Source organism: Apis laboriosa, unplaced genomic scaffold (genome assembly GCF_014066325.1).
Source record: "Apis laboriosa isolate Shangri-la unplaced genomic scaffold, ASM1406632v1 scaffold13_cov153, whole genome shotgun sequence".
In the NCBI taxonomy this organism is placed as follows: domain Eukaryota; kingdom Metazoa; phylum Arthropoda; class Insecta; order Hymenoptera; family Apidae; genus Apis; species Apis laboriosa.
This window is the reverse complement of record NW_025221370.1, coordinates 731,281-747,089: the sequence shown is the minus strand read 5'-3', so window position 1 is coordinate 747,089 and position 15,809 is coordinate 731,281. Positions and strand designations below refer to the sequence as shown.

At 40.0% G+C, this 15,809-nt stretch overlaps 1 protein-coding gene across 1 annotated transcript in view; it reads right to left on the bottom strand.

The window, feature by feature from the left end:
• LOC122720935 (insulin-like growth factor 2 mRNA-binding protein 1) overlaps nucleotides 1–15,809 on the bottom strand; it is a 65,427-nt gene that overhangs the window by 4,580 nt on the left and 45,038 nt on the right. The gene's annotated exons all lie outside the window — the stretch shown is intronic.

Here is a 15,809-nt window from a genome sequence, read left to right as displayed (position 1 = left end):
TCACGAGGGGGGGGGAACAGAACGCGACATGAAAGGCATCGTGAATCAAAAACAAACTCCGTCGTACCCCTATCTAAATACCAAATACAGCCTCTTCGGTCCGTCTCTCTTCTTTTTAAAACGTAATTCCCGGGCAAAATTCACAAATCATCGTAATGTATCCTAGCGATAAATTCTTACCCCTTTTCGTTTCGTTTCCCCTCTTTTCAACGAATTCCTGCGTCCGGCCGAATTTAAAGGGGTGAAAAAAAATGGCGAAATTGGACGAATCACGGCACTGCGCGACGCAAGCAACATGAATGAACCAAATGGCAAGTAAGAAGAGGACGTGGAACGCGAAGAAGAAAAAGGAGGGTGGAACGGCTGAGACTCTCACTTTCGTACGTATCGATTTTTCAGCTCACCGACCCACTCAGCGTCAGGGCTTTCGACTAACCTTGAAGAAAACGTACCGACCGACCTAGCTTGCGCTCGGCCAATTATCACGGCCCGACGAAGATGCCCGATAATCGCGTAAATCGGGATCTCGAATCGTAAAATAACAATTGCAACACTTTTCCCTCCACCGAGTATATTTTACGTGTCGTTAAACGCGCTCCAACACCTGCTATTCTATTCCGTTCGGGGAGGGGAAAAAAAGATTGTCGCAACATTGTGAAATTCAAATTCTTCGATCGACAATTGCGAAAGCATCCTGTACGTAATTTACAAAGATAATTGATTTACGTAATTACACGTATTCCCGTGTTTGTATAATTTCATATTTGTTCCATTTACATTTCATTAGCAACCAAGCCACCGTTTATCGACAACCATTGCATTTTACTTCGCGATTGATTCGCGAAAAAAATTCCACCGTCGAACGGTGTTCAAGGATGATCTTATATAAAAAAAAAAAAAAAACTATCCAATTACATCGTAAGTGAACAAGATATAAAATTCCGAAGGTAAAAGTCGTTTAAAAATCGATAATTCGAATATATATATATATATACACATAATAAAGATAGAATTGGGAATAAATCGGGAATCGGCGTAAAATCTTACGCCGTTGGATGACCGGTTTGAACGGTGGTACAACGACCACACAAAAGGTGAGAGGGTGACGCACGTGACGGAACTAATTTCAGCCCCCGAAGAACCTTAACCAAACAATTACCGTGGAGTATACAACGCGTTCTTGCACGCCCGATAAAGACTTTCTCTCTCTCTCTCTCTCTCTCTCTCTCTCATCGATGCTCGAGGCTCGTCGAAGCGAACTCTTGGTCCGTGCACGTGCTCGCGCCTACAGAGAGCGCACAACACGTCCGACCGAGAAAAGTCCGTGTTACGTCTCCTCTGTTCGTACACAGAAGGCTGGTGTGCACGCGTGTATCGGGTACAGGTTACGGGTGCAAGGGAGGAGTATAGGGCGGGGGTGGCAGCGGAGGGTTAGAACGGAGAGGTAGGCCTTTGTTTCGTGTGCTTTTGGGGATTTTCGGCGGCACCCGGTGTGGTGTGAGGTGTACATGCAACGAGTGCGCGAGGGAAACGTTGATATCGCTGCTTTCGTCTGGCTCGCGCGGCTCGTCTCCTCCACCGATCCCCACCACTGTCTCTCTTCGACGAGGCAACGGGTAGTAGCACACACCACCACCACCATCTCCTCCTCCTCCTCCTCCTCCTCCTCCACCACCCTCAACCCTTTTCGCTCCTCTTTCCCTCGCTACCCTTCCTGACCACCGGCCTGCCCTGTCTCTCCTATTCTCCCTCCCCTCACAGGTCCTGAACACCCGCCGACGCATCACCCTCGTCGGATCTTGCACGCACGTGTAACTCGCGATTTCGTCCGTTCACCTTTAACGAAAGGCGGTATTTTCGTACGGGCAGCGGAGCGACGGAGAAAGGGTAAGAGACACGCGAGAAGGGCAGGAGAGCAGAAGGATGGAGAGAGATAGAGAGATAGAGAAAGGGGAAGATAGGGGAGGGAGGAGGAGGAGGAGGGCCTTTTCCAAGCCCGAGGCACATACCGACAGGGATGGACGCGCGACCACCGCAGACCACGGGTCACCCCCGTGGAAGAGCTTTTGATCTCGCCTAAGACACCTTTTTTTCCAACTCTCTTTTTCTTCTCTACTCTCTCCTTTTTTTCTCTCTGTCTTTTTTCCTTTCCTTTCCTTTTTTTCTTTCTTTCTTTCTTTCTTTCTTTCTTTTTTCGTTTGACAAGCCAATAGACTCGGACGGTATCTTCTAGAGGAAGCGGAAGGCCGAAAACGGGACAAGGGGGTGAGGGGAGGAGGTGGGAGGTCGGTGGAAGCGAATGGAAGGGGTAGTTGACGAAAAGTTCGAGGGTCGTAATGCGGTGCAGTTAATTGTGAAGGGAATTGGGACTCGTTACGCGCCGCTAATCCCGTAAAAATGGAACACATTTACGCGGGGGTAATTAACGCGCGAGTGGTGCGTGTGCCCATTTCTCTCTCTCTCTCTCTCTCTCTCTTTCTTTTTTCTCATTTTTAGAGATGCACCGGGAATTACGCCGCGTAATCATCCCTTGCGAGTTTTACGGTCTCATTACTTGTATTTATACGTTTTACCAGACCGTACCTGTGTGATCTACCAAATAGCTGCGCTTTTATCGGTTGCCTTTCGATATCGATGATGTGCGTGCAATTTTTGTCGAAATATAAAAATTCTTCACTTATTTAATCCAATTACTATCAACTCTCGCTTCTCACTTACGACGATGGAAAATGGAAAAAATAACACAATCTGATCCGATATATTTTTAATTTTTCAAGATTATCGAAGGCACACATCTATTTACTATAATTATAAAATCCAACACTATAGGACGGAGCATCGATGATAATTCGATACTCGAGTTGCAACGTTGCCAATATTCGATCACTAATACGCGCACGGAATAAAATAATATAGATAAATAAAAAAAAAAAAAAAAAAATATAAAGATTCGAAGAAGAAGAGTGGCGCACAGTGGAATACGTACAGCCCTGGCGGGAGAAGCGTCGACGTCGTTGACTGAGCCGGCGGGGCGCACGGCGCCAAAATCGATTTTGAAAAGGGAAAGTGGCATGTACGTGCCAGCAGCGTGGCTTTACATATACAGTATGCGCACGATTCGCGACAAAAACGTGTAGGAGGTAAAACTGCAGCCGCGCCGAATAAAGGTTGCAGCACACCGCGTATGTTGCACACAGCCGACCGACCGCACAAACGCGCTCGTTCGCCGCGCGCGATCCTATTCCAACACCGACGTACCGTACGCGTATACGTGTACGCAAACACCGGCGAGGCTTGCAGAGAAGCCAGCCAACATTCACGTACACACGAGGTCTGGTTGATGCCTCTTTTTTTCTGGCCACGAGTACCTCTTTTCCCATTCATGTGTGAGCGTTAGAAGGGAAGTTCGCGTCTCGATTCGGTGTAACGTGCGTGCATGTATACCTGTGTACGGGTGCGTGGCACGTGTACTGCCTTCTCTGTTACGCGTGCGTGTGCATGCCACGCACGTGTATACGATGCCTCGGCTCCGTGAATGGCGCCAGATGATGACAATTTCGCCGATTTTTCGCGGTGTTTAAGCCGGAAACAGTGAACTCGCCTCGCCGGGCTTCGAGGGGACTGTACCCCGCTTTCTCTTCATATTTCGACGGGATATTCGGTTTGGTAAATCGGATGTAACCGAGAATTAGTGAGATAGTCGTTCAATTTTAGAATTTCATCGGGAGTTCTTAATGGATTTTTAGACCTATGAATTCGATCTATTGTATTCGATCGCTGTGGCTGTAATCTTAATTGCATCGTAAAGAATATTTTTATCTTTTTTTTTTTTTTTTCTTTCTATACGTTCGATCATACGAACGTATAGACACGACCTCGATTTCGAAAAGTATAGCAAATTTTTTAAGAAAATAAAGAGGATCGCGAGGTGTAATGCAAGTTGTGTGTACTTTGACAGGATTAGCGTAAGGTTGACTTAATTTTTGTCGGGTTAACTGGCTTTGCTTCGCCAGTTATTTTAAAACTCTACCCGTTTACGTGTACGATTCGATAGATATCGATCATAATATAGGAAATAAAAAGAATCCCCGTTCGATAACGGGGGAGAAGATTTACGATACTTTCGAAAGTTTTCGAGCATTCGAATATACGATACGAAGCGAAACAGATATCATATTGAAAAGCGATACGAGGAGCGATGCATTTCGTTGTCGACGAAGAAGATAAGATTCTCGCGGAAGCTTGTTAATATTGACATACCGCGGGTGTGAACGTTACTCATCGTTTATATGCTGCATATCTCGTAAAACGGTGCCTAGTTTTCTTGAATTTTTCAAAACGAAAAATTTTTCAAAAATGCAATGCTATTTTTGAATTAATGTTATTTGACAATAATTTAAAAAAGAGGGAGGGGAGAAAAGAAAATCACAAATAGTAAATTAATAAAAATCTTGCATTCTTAACATTTCCATTCAAATAATGAATATAAAACTGAAAGGAGATATATATATCATTAAAATATAATGATAGAAAAGTAACGAAAAAACAATTTGATATTTTTCTACGTTTTATAATTATTGATGGAATCTTTATTATAGCCATATATGTTTAATCTAAGAAACGATAAGGTAATAATTCCGGTAAGGTCGTTTAGTATCGCTATAATCTGCAATAACGTTATTGCCAGAATGAACTCAAAGATCGATTGTATAAGACATTCATGCGAATATAACACGCGAGCAGTAGAGGTATATTCGATAAGAATTTGTGTCTAGTCACAAGTCAGCAGACAAATTTTTCTGATAGTAATTTTTTAACCGTTGCGACACGCAATTGCAAATGCAGTCACGATAAAGACCAATGTGCACAATATTTTATATACTACTTGTTTTCTCGATGAACGTTACAGATCATATGTTTACATTTCTGTGCATTTATTACGATAAAATATTAAAAACGATCGATCAGTCTATTATTAAACGATATTCTTTATTTATATCCTATTTTACAATTAAAACTTTTGACGAGAGAAAATGTTCGTTTACGAATCCGAAAAAAAGATGGAAAAATAAGAAATTTGATATAACCCAAATTTCGTTAAAACGATCTATACTCGACACTATAAATACGTACAAGTCGCTCTTATCGAATTAATAAAAGAAATAACGATTCGTCGACACCGATATATATATATCCAACACGAAGAATACACACAGCGTGATACGGCAGTGACGCCCGAAGTCCGAGGCAGACTGAATTCGCAGTATGAATTGCAGGCTGCAACGATGCAATTGTACGACCTAACTAGTCGAGAAAGCTAGTGGCACGATTGTGTTGGCGCCTGCAAAGCCGCGTGGGCCGACCAGAGCCACCGACATCATCGTCGCAATCGTGGTTGCGACGTCGAGTCAACAAGTTGGTAGAAAAAGATGGAGGAGGTCCACCGATAACGCGTTCCTTAACGATGGAAAAACTGTTCGATAAAGAAACTAACTCGAGCCGAGTTTATCGGGCGGAAGCGGCGTAATCGGTGCGATACTTTTGAATTTCATCGCGTAATACGTTTCACCCTTATCTACTCTTCCACGTCGATTTTCTGTCGTTCACGCGAACCCACGTGAACACACGGCCGCATATTGGAAATAAATCCGCGAGGAAAGGTGTTCGCGTATCGTGAGAATTCGAACAGCTGGTAACAAGGCTTGCTCGTTTTACGACGACGACGTTATATTTGTTTGCGAACAATTATCGCGAGAGCTATTCGGAAAGAGGGAATGGATGAGAAAATAGCGTGGTGTCACCGATCGACGCGTACGTAATTCGAAATGCAACGCGGTGGTAGTCGGTAGGCGTATTGGAAATTATGAGTCACGGTTCTGGAGCTACGAACTCTCGCTGCGTGAGAATGTATTCGAGCCCATTGAGAACGATGCCGCGTATAAAGACGGTGCTACACCTTCCTGCTCGCCTAACTATTTGCGCGATTTACGACATGCTTTGCGGCTGTGTCTATAAATTATTCCATTTAATTCAATATAATACGTAAAGCGTAAAATAGATTACGCGTTATAGATGAACAATATGATCTAGATTTTGCAAGTAGTGCATAGTGGTTATGAAGTCTGTTTATAGCCGAGCACTATAACGCTGCATTACTCATTGGAATATCTTCATTGTTCGAAGTATTTTTTCTCTTTGCCTCGTAATGCAAAGAGATTGAACTAGTTAGATTGAAGCGTTCGTGAGTGCAGATATGCGAGCAAGTACGTATCGTCAATAAAGCGATACGATTCTCGATGAACGTGAACATCACGGTGAAATTACGTTTAATGTCTCGATGATTATACGATTGGGCCTTGATTCGTTTTCTCAATGCACAGTTGCAAACTGTAAACTTTTAACGTTAAAATCGGCCTCCGATCTCGTGGAGCAAGAACTCGTCCCAATTTCGATGATTACACTCGCGTCTCGCGTTTAATCGCAAGAAAGTATATACTATCGCGTTCATGCTACTCTATTTAGAGCTTTCCAAGAAAATCTTCCAAAGAACATTATACGCGTTATCTTGCGTTACTACCACACTTCCATTCATATATTCGCTATTCATCGAATTTTTAACCAACGCTTTTCGTAAAAAGTATATCTTTATATCGTAAATTTTATCGACACGAAAAGTTTTCCTCTATATTTCTTAATAATTTTTAATTTGCATCCTACATACAAATCCTTATTGGTATGAAGCATATTCGAAAAATATATGTCAACACGCATCCAACGTGGACGGTAAATGTGTTAATGTGTTATGAATAATATTATGTAGCATGATAATCTGTCGATAATATAAATCGTTAATCAACTTTAACACCATTCTCTTAAAAAAAAAAAAAAAAATTCAAATATTTTATAAAACTATAAACTCTATGAAGATATTTTATAAACAACTCACGAATGTTATATAAATAATATTTAAATGAAAATAATTTGTACCAATTTATTGTAACAACAATATCTATCGTAAACGTAAATCTTATAATTAAACTTTTTTAAATATTTTCTATTTTATTCGTTACCTTTTTCAAAGTTTTTATTCATATTGCACGAAAGAATTTCACGCATCGGGAAAATTTCCCGTATTCCGGGGGAGGGGAGAGAAATCTACGTGTGTTGTACAACTGACATAGAAATTCGCGGCTGCGAGGGAGAGTGTGGAACGACTGAAACGGGCCAGGAATTAAACAAAAACGAATCGACCGTTCGAGTATTATGCGGCAGAATTTCAATTGACTTTGTCCCGGTTAATGCCGGAATCCCTATTCCGGCACGTGGTGTCGCTATTATAGCGACTGGCCTCGATATACAAACTGCTAAACGGTCATTTTATTTTTAACTTTACATTCAAGTTCTCCGCGCGACTACCGACTGTAACAAAAGAAGGTTTTTATTTGTACTCAATAATATCGAGAGTTGTCACGAAGGTTGGTCTCGAGTTAGTACACAGTTAATATCCAGCCCGTTCATAAACTTGGTTACATTCGAGTCTCTTTAAACACCTGTCCAACAAGCCCGATGGACACTTCGTCAGCTATCATCTCTCCGTTTCTCTCCGTTTTTCATTTTCTCTTCGTTAAATATTTACCAAGCTTTCTAGAATTACGATCAATCTCCAAACTCTCGTTAGCATTTTTCTTTACAACAATGTTATCTGCATCGATACTCGCCGTTAGATGTATATCGAATCTCGTAAACATCGTGGAAGCAGAGCAGAAAAGCGACTCGATGCAATGCAATACGTTGTACGGTGTATAATCCAGGCCGAGCCACAATGATTAAATAGCGGCGCGATCTTGTAACGCGATCCGTTCGGGTATTTTCGTTTCGAAAGGTTGTTATACACGATAAAAGCGAAGGGAATCGTTAACGCGATCCAGGTTCCATCGAGGCGGCGTTCTCTCGAGACGTCGAAGCGACGCCAGCGATTACACGGCTCGACGAGAAATTAATGCGCGCGCGCATACGCTCTCTAAAAGAAACATGGAAGAAAAAGGCATACGAGGAGGTTATACGGACAAATTTCAAACCAATGTATTTGTCATTGAAGTGTACATCGAGTGTATATACTCGAGAATCGAAGAGCGAAGAACACGTTTAGCAATTCATATTACGCATAACAACTGACGCACAACAAGAGAACAAGAAAAAGAAGGAAGTACCGAGTAGTAGAAAAAGAAAAAGTCAGATAAGATTCATATGAATTTTCTTCTTTATGCGAGAAAGGAGAGAAGGGGAAAAAGTTTCGTCGTGCATAATTATTTACCTGGTCGTCCGTGAAAGATGAAGTATCGATAAATTGTCGCGCGGAAGAGCATCAATTACAATTGTATAGAATTACGTTCGCTACCTTTCACCGAGTGCAAGAGCGTCTAGGCACACGTGGCGCTCTTAACGGCGTCGACAACCGCGCGCGCGCTCGGGAACGCGACAACGATTTCCGGCCGGTTCGTGGAAGAAGAAGACGATAAAAAAGGACAAAGAACCACATGCCGCGAGAAGGGGTTCGGGAGTGAGGAGGTGAGGAAAAGAAACAGAAGAGAGAAGGACGAAATGGGACGAGAGAAGAGAGAAGAGGCGTAGAGAGAGAAAGAGAGGAAAGGTACGGTGAGTCAACGCGCGGGAACGGCGACGAATCATCGTCAATTTCACCGCGGAGCTATGCAGACCGGCGACCACTGACGTAATCATACCACGGAGGCACCATTGGCCCTTTTATCGTGGCGTTGTTACCAGAACGATCTGCTTTTCTGCAATGCAAAAGAAGGGGAGGAATAACGATCCTTAGGGGGATTTCCCACATACGCAACGAGTCACTGCCACTTCCAGGTAGCCAGTGATAATTTCCTCTTTGCATATCCGCCGACGTTCTACGCGCGTATGTCAATGTCTTCGTTTCTTGGAAGAAACCCAGCTCCCTGCTGCTGTATGGTCTCTCTATCGTATTCACGAATCGATTTTAGACTTGGTCAAAATTATTGTCCAATTTGGTTTATCCGATGTATATGTGTATGTATTCTCATAATGTCAATATATGTATTATTAAGTATTAAACGATAGATAAGTATGATCCGTGATAAAATATTGGAAAATGTGAAGCATTCCTACAACTTTTTTTCTAACGACTTTAAGTAGGAGATAATTTTTGCTTTACTTCTGAATATTCATATAAAAATGTATATATATTTTTTTAATGAGATTCGTTTTATATGCAGCAAAGGATTGAATTTTTTGGAATATGTTAATATTCAATGAATATTCTATTGTAAATTCTTAAATAAATTATCTATAATGAGACTTGAAATTTCGCGCGAAATTTTTATCTTAAAATATATCTATTATCACATATACATATATATATATGTATATATGTATGTATCTATCTTTATTCCGTGTAAAGAAAAATAGTAATATCGATGAGGTGTAATTACCTCATTTTATAACATCCTAAATACCCCACACCGCGATATCTTCGATAAGAGGAACGTGTGTAGTAAAATTCGAGTTGGTCGAATTCATTCAGTCGCCGCTTCAATAATTCTGAACGAAACGAGCCGAACCGGCGGGCAAGAGAGACGCTAATACGGACATTGAAAGGCCGACAGTCGAAAAAGGGAGGAGCAGGAGGAAGAAGTGGTAGTGATGGTGGTGGTGGTGGAGCAAAGGACACGCACATCGCCGTCGCGACGCTCTCTTTTCCTCGTTCGGTCCAGCGCTAAGCCGAGAGAGAAGTTTATTCTAGGACGACGAAATTCACAATAACGATCCGTGAGGAGAGCCGTGGCCGCAGACGGGCTCGAGATATTTCTGCGCGACGAATTAGCAAGTTGGTCTGCAACTTACATGTACCAGCCGTCGGGGAACGCCAACGGGAGAGGAGGAGAGTTCAATGTGAGCGTGAAAATGCGAAACAAACGGGTGAATATGAGTCGAGTCGGCGTTCGAAAAGGCGTGAGCGAAAAAAGGACGGGTCGAGAGGAATCGAGATGTAAATGGCGACGAAGGAAACCAAGGGGACAAGTAGAAGGAAAACAGCATGAAAAAGAATCTTGATTAAGAGAAAGAGAAAGACGAGTAGGATAGATCGTGCAAGCGATAACAAAGCGAGAGAATGATCTATCGTCGCGTCGGTGTCGTTGAATCGGGTAGAAAATTTCCTTGGAAACGTGAAGTATTTGCCTAAAGGATGCGGAATGATGCAGGCACGATTGCACCGATTTCTCTCGAGATTATGCTGAATCATTTGAAAGCGAGAGCGACGAACGAACTCGAAGGACGGTTCTCGAGTTCTCTCACCGTCAAAGCCACGCTCTACATATGTATATGCGATCTAGCCATTTCGACTTGGCGACAGGTTTTTTTTCTTTCGTCCGCCAGACGATCATATTAAAGTATGCAGAAAGATGTATGTGAAAGATACTTATAATTACGATGATTCCTTTTTAAACTGTAAATATTGGAACTGAATCATATCGGAAGATGAATCAACTTTTACCAATTCGAAGAATGATATTGAGAAATAATTTCGTGAAATAAACGCGCTTTGAACATTTAGTCATAATGAAGAAATCTAAATCTAGATCTCGTGACGGGAACCTTTGCAAACATGCCTTTCACTTCAGCAACAAGTGTCCCTTAAAATCAATTGTCAATAGTAAAAGGAATGCAATGAGAAGTTCGTTCGTATGGATATATCGGACCACTTGAACATTTATGAGATGCAAACGTGGAAAAAAATCTTTTGAAACACTTTCAAGGGCGCAAAATTTAAAGCGAAAGTATTATTTCTTCCTGCATTCGTAACTAGTGCGAATTCTAGTATAAAAATTTATTGGCACTAAGAATAATAAGTAAGAATAATAAGTGATTTTACTGTTTAAAATAAGAAGAAAAAGGAAAATGATGAATAAAAATTACGATTTAAGAAAAAAGGATAAAATATTTGTAAAAAGAAATGTTGACGTAACTCTGAATGAAACTATTTAATACGTATAAATAAAACATTGCGAAGAAAATAATTCCTAATTTACATAAATAGATGCAATAAATTCAAATATATAGAATGTGAAAAAGTATGTAAAAGAAAAAAAAAAATATTCTTTAAAATGTATATAAAATATAATTATCATATTACCTTAGTCTTTGATTTTTTAATGTAAAGTGAATTTTATGCAAAAAATGAAATCACATAGTTAAATACAGAAATACCTAGTTTTCTGACTTGTTGATTACGAAACTTGCAAAAGTGACCTAAATCCCAGGTAAGGGCGCGGATATCTTAGAGTCGTTTAGAACGACTTGAAGATAGCAGCGGACGGTCAGTGGCGTCACCGGAACATCGATTCGTAATTTCATTTCGCATTGCTTTGGCCGTTAACATCGGCGCGGCTAAGACCGGTGACATGATTTTCAGTTTATTCGTGATTAAAGAGGCTTTAAAATTATGAAAAGTTACGCAATCGAAAGAATAATTCTTTCATCAAAATAAATTGAATTTGATTTTAAAAATATTATTCAATATCGATTTTTTAGATATATGTATTCGCAATATTTTTCGCAGTTTCGTAATGTTTCGACACGATATATTATACGATATTTTTCTTTCGTATATATTTGAAAAACATCGCGCAATATCGAAAGGAATGTTGGAAAGCTATTGTATGTGTATATATGTTATTATATTAGCAGATATATGTGATTTCAACAAAACGAATGCGCTTTTAATTTCAACGAGTATGATGGAACACAACGATCCAGTATATCTATAGTCATATATGTAAAGAAAACGAAAACGGATGTAAACAAGTCGAACACTTACACGAGCAACGATGCTGTGAATTTGCAGATATGGCGAGGTTCGTCGTTGACTTATTGGTAGTCAGCCAATAGCATTGTCCCCGTTTGTTAGCGACGCAACAACGACACTCGTTGGCACCAGCATACCGAAAAACCACACTGAATTTTTCCCTTTTGTTTCGCAGATATTTGTTCTTTCGATAGTTAACCTTCTTTTGCTCATATGCGATAGTCGCAATAGATACACAGTCAGCGTAACACAATTCACATAAAAAACATACAACACACACTCTGAGAGAAGGTTAAGATTATACGAAACCACGTTGGCAAACGTTTGAGCGAGTACAGGAGAAACAAACTAATCACGAAGTTTACATGTAATTAAGGAGCACTGTGTGTGTGTGAACAACACGAAAATACGTAAGAAGATTATGCTTGAGAAATTGTTCTTGCGCTCGTCTTATATCGACAAAATTGAATGTAAGTTTCAGGATGATGGAGAACACACGCCGGTCACGCGAGTTATAACTTTGTCCGCGATCCGAAGAATTTCATCTAAACCGCGTGGCTTTTGGTATCGTGTTACCACCATAAAAATTACAAACTGTTCAAAAATGATACGACAGAATATATGTAAAAGTAGTCACTAGGATCGATCAACGACATCCAAAGATCGAAATGGAACTTTTTCACACTTTCTTTTCACAAATGGATTTTCAACGTATGGATTAATCATGAACAATGTGGTAAAAGTTGATTCCATACGACAAAAAAAAATATATTTGGCATTTTACTTGCATTCTGCCAGTTATACACATGTGGAAGTGGAACGCACGGAAATTTTCTACAGTGGCTCAGCACGATCGAACACGTAATCGAGATACACAGCCGGAAAAATAGATAAATATCAACGACGAATAAAGTCCATCCGACTTGTGCTGTATATATATTATATGATTTTAGTGATACCACGTGTCCGTAATATGACGAAGCCAAAAGCAAACTCTGGAATCACTTTTACGATCAGTTCCGCTAAATTTCGACACGTTGTCGCGTGTTAAACGAAAAGGACATCGACGCGTAATCACATACAGAAATGGAAAGAACAATACAAAGATGAAAATTACAAACGTTACTTATTCGCGACAGATTCAGTGAAAAAAATAATTCTTCACGACACACCGTCTCACGTCCCGCCGCGAACTGCGAACGCGAGACGAGCCGGTCGACCCGAGCGCCACGCTCAATCAGCGCGGAAATCGAAGTTGCACGAAGATATCCGGAGAAACACGAACCGCGTTAAGGCAAAAGATTATAATGTACGCGAATTCATAGCGCGGCGAGTTTGCAGAATTTGCTTCCTTTTGCTTTCTAACTATTATCTCTATACGATCGTAATAGATGTATATTTTTAGCTTTTTCGATAATTCAGCTTAATTTCGACGCTAGATAATATAATACGAATCGAAAAAGATTTTACGTTTCGGAATAATTGTATTCGATAGAATATATCGACAATCTTCAATTTTCATTATATTATTTTTTTTGTAATTTTCTCAATTAAAATAAATGATAAAAGAAAAATTAGAAAAAATTAATTTAAATGATACATTAATTTTAATTACAATTAATTTTAATGATCGAATAACAAACTATTCGAGTTTAATACTCTTTGAATATTTTGACAATGGACATAAAAATAAATTTTTTTTTCGAAATTTCTTTTCGATCGTTTAGGAAGAATCTTGATGTAAATATTTTGATGTAAGTAGTTTTACCAAGTTTTATTAAAAGCCAAATTTGAACATATAATGATGATGATATTTTTAATAAGTTTTAATCGTTTCGCGGAGGAAGACGAAGGAAAGAACACTGTAAAGAGGTCTCACCGTCGGTCTGTATCGATAATTCATCGTTATCGAAACTTCAAGAGGTCTAGCGTAATCGTCAATTTGAAAGTAAAATCGCGGGAGGAATCGGTCGAACCGAGCCAATAGCTGGAAGCGTGCCACTGGGAACAAAATGCGCACGATCGAACCAAACGAAGCAAAAAATAATGCAACGATTTTGCCTCAATTTTGCCATCATTTTTCAATTCTTTTTTAGATAATACGAAATTACAGCCTATAGATGCATATGGATTTTAACAAACGCTGTACAATAAAAAAAATTCACGGTGAATTGAAATTAAATTAGATCACTTCATTCTCTTATGTATCTTTTTGTATACACGATACATACTCGTACAATATAATAATCAATGAACTCCTACAAATATATCAACATTTATTCTGCGTCATTTAACGCGATACTTAGATTTAAACAGATTCAAAAGTATATGGCACGTACGAAAGGGCGGTGGCCGAAAGAGAAACGGAAATATCTTTTTCATTCTGTCGTGCGTAAACATTCGATGAATCCATCGAAAAATCGGCAACATATGAATATACCCTTCATCCGTGTACGAATTTTTTTTCGGCCCTTTTTCTTTCGTTTTACAAGTTGGCGAACCATTCAACATGAATTTTTCCTAATTAATCAATATCCCGGACTCATGCCGGCTCGACCATGCGTACGGCTCCCTGGCGAAAAAAGGGGAAAAACGTGGACAGAAAAACACGCGTTGCACGAACAATTTTATTTGTACGTAAAAACGAACGGTCGGCGAGCACGCGTCGTCGTCCACGGACACTCGTTGAGAGTTCTTCTATAATTAATTTCCCGATTGTATCGAATACGCGTTATACGAAGTTTGCGCGTGAATTGGATATTTCGCTAACTACTTTCATTCATTCATTATGTACAATTTCGATCATATCATCGCAGATTTTCCCTTCTTAACGAACAGAATAAATTAATGAAAATAGATATAAAAAATGAATTACACAAAAATCCTCATTATTCGATGAACTGAAGGCAACAAGAATTTTCCATAACGAAGATAAACGGAACTCTACACAAACGTAAATAATATATCTTATAAAAGTAGAATTAGAAGTCAAACAACGCTGTATTTATCCGGACCGAGGAACAATTTAATTAATTTATTACTTATTAAATAATAGTCTCGTGAGAGGAAATTAATCGGAGAAAGAGATAGGTTCTCTGCATAGAAATCGTGCTTTAACGATTACGTAGCTGTCAATCGGTGCAAAAATTATGAATGAAGATGAACAGGAGATAATTCAGTCCGAAAGGGACTCGTGGCGGTGCGTCTTCCTTTTTGAGAGCAAAGAGCGTGCACGCGAGCGAGCGAGCGAGCGTACCGCCGCGTTCCGCGCGTGATATCGCGACATTAAAAATCAGCACCAAGAAGAAAAAAAACTGGCGCACCTTCTGATGCATCGGGGTGGTAACAGCTGTTGAAGCAGCTGCCACGTGGCCAGCAGACACCTATGATTGTCGGATCGTTTCAACATTTTTTCTCCTCCTGTTTACAATCGATACAGCTTTCCATGCATTATCGGCGATTTTTACTCCCAAAAATGGAACAATCGAAACGCGCATCCTGTCGCGCCGATGATTCTTAATTTTTACCAGTAAGCGTACAAGTAAGCGAGATTACAATTAGATTGTATTATTGCTTCTCGAAAATTGTCATTCTCCTCGCATTCCTTTCTCTTCTCTCTCTCTCTCTCTCTCTCTCTCTCTATATATATATATATATATATATATATATATATATTCAAGTATGGGGTATGAGGTCTATTAATGCTAATTCTCTTCCTTCTCCCCTTTTATATTTGTTTTTAAAGCGGTGCACAAGCGTACCACGAAGTATCTCCGTGGCGAGGCAGAGCTAGTATCAAGATTAGTCTACGTTGGATACGTATACGGTTGGGTGTACGATAATACGATAAAGAACAAACTGTTGGTGAGTATGTCCATCGCGTTATCCAACCGGCAGGTGAGTCGAGGAATCGGTTGGCGAAACCACGCGATTACTTTTTGCTTTTTTTTTTCTT